Below are 3,669 nucleotides of genomic sequence, written 5' to 3' on the forward strand. Positions count from 1 at the left end.
GAAGGACACGGGTCAGGTGAGCGTCAATCCCTCTTGGCGAACCGTCAGGGTGGTCTCGTTTGAAACTTCAGAGATTCTCATTAATAGCTGGTTTTTATTAATAATAGAAAGTTCCGAAAGATTCTTATTTCAGATTGGCATTTCTGGATGTAATGTTAATCAATAATCGGAACCAGCTGAGTATCCGCAATACGACGGATTCGTCACTAAATATTCGCTGAGCAATGAAGATGTTTCGCAATGGGATGTACCTATATCGCAACTTATTCCAATATTTATCATCCGCGCCGTATCTTCAAAACTTTAACTAGTTGCAAACTCGTGTTCGCAAACTACCGAATAGAGTTTATTTTCTCCGCTTTCTCGGAGGAGAAGGATGGCGCGCGATTCCATTGTCCTTCTCCCGTTCCTTCTTTCTCTCTCTCTCTCTCTCTCTCTTTCTCTCCCTCTCTCCGCGCAAGCCATGTATTTTCATTGAAACTCCACCCACCGCGAAAGTACCATTGTTCGAATATTCAAAACGGAGACGTCCATTGTGGTACGTTAGAATGGGCACAATGTGGTTCCTGTGTTGCGGTGCGCGCGTGCTGCGACTTACAACTCGTCCGTGACTTTTTTAAAATCTGCAGAAAATAAAGTGGGAGGGGATTCGCAAACAAGTGTGTATGTACGATCTTCGATATGATTTGGCCATGGCGGCGATAACATCGATCGTCGTAACGATCGTATTTATCGATCTGCAAAATCTTGAATGAGGACGATTATCGAGCTAAGGATAATGAAACTTGGGATTTTTTTTAACGACAATGAACGTGCTACGACGTTAAAGTGGTCTTTTATTCATAAATCTTCGTCGCTGTTGCAAATAACGCCGATACCGGAGGAAAGTAACGCTGAATAATGTTTCATAATGCGGTATTGAGGTAGACGGAGAAAGAAAATATGAAGCGTGCATGTACAACGTAATATAGTCTTTCTTTTAATATAATGAATTCATAATAATAGAGTAGACAATAATATTAATAATAAAATAATAGTAATAATAATATGTATCAATTTTAATAATAATAAGAATTCATAATAGCAATAATACATATGTATGTACAGGCATATATTATTGCTATTATTATTATTATTATTATAAACATCGACATATTATTGTTACAACAATTATTATTTTATTATATAATATGAATATGAATTCATAATGATAAGAGTCGACAATAATATTAAAATATAATAAAATAATAATAAATGGAAATAATAGTAATAATAATGTGTCGATGTTAATAATAATAGCGATGATAGCAATAATATATATATATACATGTATGTGTACATACATATGTATATATATATATTTTTTTTCTGTTTATATTCACATTCAGGACTATGTACAATTTAATTATTTTACAGTCGAATCCGTACGAACAAGCGAATAAAACCTAATAATCATAGCATATATCTGTATTATTACGTGTACTATTCACAACAAATAGATTCTCTCACGAAGGTGCGACAATGTACACAAAACGTGCGTTATATTTATATATTTATATAATTTTTTATTTGCCTCTTTCTCTCTAGCCTTCGTCCGCAAAGCGGTACACTCTATCCATGTTTTCCTTTCCCTCTCTCTCTCTCTCTCTCTCTCTATCTCTCTATCCTTTTCTGATTATTTACAAAAAAACATTACCATATTTATATAATTATACTATGATATACGTGTCAACGAATGCACGAGCACCGACCGTCTTCGTCAGAGTATACCGATACCGCGAACGCCTTATGTATCGTTTTCCCTCCTTTTCCTTCCCCCCGTTGAACTCTCCCGTTATCACAGATATAAATAAATGTATTCTTTACAAAACAATGTACAAGTTCCATTCAACGCTCCCTCTCAACCGCCGACGATGACTCGCGCGCGCGCGCTCCCGTTTACATTTACGCCAAAGTACAAAATAATAGTCGCCTCTTCTTCTTTTTTCTTTTCTTTTTTTCTTCAAAACACGACCCGACAATCTTTCACAGTTTGCGCAAGATACTAGTGTCGTGCGACCCTCGGTTGTCATTACCAACGTGATCGGCTTCACGAAAAGAGGGACGACCCGCGCGATATACATATAATATAAAAAAATATCAACAATTTTTTGTTTCGAGCACCGTGCACGCCGCATTTCCGCTTTTTTTTTTTTATTGCAACACATTCGCGATGTCTTTCTCGCGTAAGAATTATGAGTAAAGCCATAATCTCTTCTTTAAGAATATAACGCTGATCAATAGTGACTATATCTACCAACAAACTTAAAATTGTCCATAAAAGAAATGAATAATTGTAAGAAATATAACAAAATATAGCATTAGACAACAATCGAATACAACACGTACTATAGGAAAAATGGTAGTACATATACGAATTTGTGTCTCTGGTGTCCCGGCTTGACCTGAGATGCGCGAGTGCACGGTTTTCGCGCGAAAAGGGACGAATTTGATCCTTAACGATTTATTATTCAATTTCTCGCCGTATCTCCTCTCGTCGCTGTTAATCTTATTGTTAGGCGCGTAAGAATTTTGCGCCAACTCAACCCATATATATTTATTTATACTTATAATATAGCGATGTATACTCTGCGGCCAGGATCTCTCTTTTTCTTTGTAAAATCCTTAAGACGCGTCACCCCGATAAAATTTCGTGATGTAGTAGGTACAGCCTTAAGATCTACGGCCTAAGAGTTACTTGCGTGTCACCGTGTGTATGTGTAATGCGTAGGTGTACTATTTATCATTCCATCTCTATATGCGGGTATTCGGGTATACGTTAATATTTCATTCGGATAATTAAAGGAGTTAGTGGTAAGTTTAACGATAGTAGCTTTGTAATGCGCTACGTCATCTGTTCTTTCCCCTATTTTCACCTTAAACCTACAACAGGTAGATCGAGTGTTTCTTTTTACGCTCTTTTTCTCTTTTTGTTTTTTTTTCTCTATATTCGTGCCGCGCGCGACTTGGTCGAAGTATATTCGCTCGAGCGTTCTGAAACTCTCTTTCTCTCTCTTGAGCCGAATTAAACGACTGATTCCGAGCGACGACCGTTAAGAAGGACCCCGTTACTTCGTAACGAAGAATTAGTGCTATCTTGCACGTTGCCCGTATATAATTCGCGATTAGTATCTTCGCGATCTCGGAAGGTGCGTATCGTTCGTCCACCAATTTCCGGGATATTTAGAAACGATTCGCCCTTCCATCGGAGGTATTGTATATGTATACACATACGCGATCTTCGATGTGAAATCAATACGAATTCTCGAAGTGATCGGCATCTGCGCGCGTCCTTTATTTACAAAATCAACAACTCTTCACCGCGCAATACTATTCCGGAAATCTCGCGACGTCGCTGAATGATCAGTAATGAAACTTTGACTAAGCGGAAAAGAAGGACTCACGATTACATGTGTGTGGGTGTACGTGTGTTGAGTGTACGTGTGAGTGGACGATGTACACCGGCGGTACATCCGAACATCGAAGACGATCGCGGAAAGTTCGTGTTCGGCCACTCGACCCCTGGGTAACTTAAAAATCTTCTCACTCTTTCTCACTCGAGTTTGCTTCAGCAACGGGGTAGCGACGCAACGCGCGCTACCCCGTGCCCCGTAAACCCATCTTCTTGCC

General features: G+C 38.6%; 1 protein-coding gene across 1 annotated transcript in view; it reads right to left on the reverse strand.

Moving 5' to 3' along the window:
- Positions 1 to 1,993: 1,993 nt before the first annotated feature.
- LOC108746177 (homeobox protein araucan-like) overlaps positions 1,994 to 3,669 on the reverse strand; it is a 45,007-nt gene continuing 43,331 nt past the window's right edge. The window contains exon 8 of the mRNA XM_018482783.1: positions 1,994 to 3,595. The gene's annotated coding sequence lies outside the window, so the exon portion shown is untranslated. The remainder of the gene's footprint in view (positions 3,596 to 3,669) is intronic.

The sequence above is a fragment of the Trachymyrmex septentrionalis genome, unplaced genomic scaffold (assembly GCF_001594115.1).
Source record: "Trachymyrmex septentrionalis isolate Tsep2-gDNA-1 unplaced genomic scaffold, Tsep1.0 scaffold16, whole genome shotgun sequence".
In the NCBI taxonomy this organism is placed as follows: Eukaryota; Metazoa; Arthropoda; class Insecta; order Hymenoptera; family Formicidae; genus Trachymyrmex; species Trachymyrmex septentrionalis.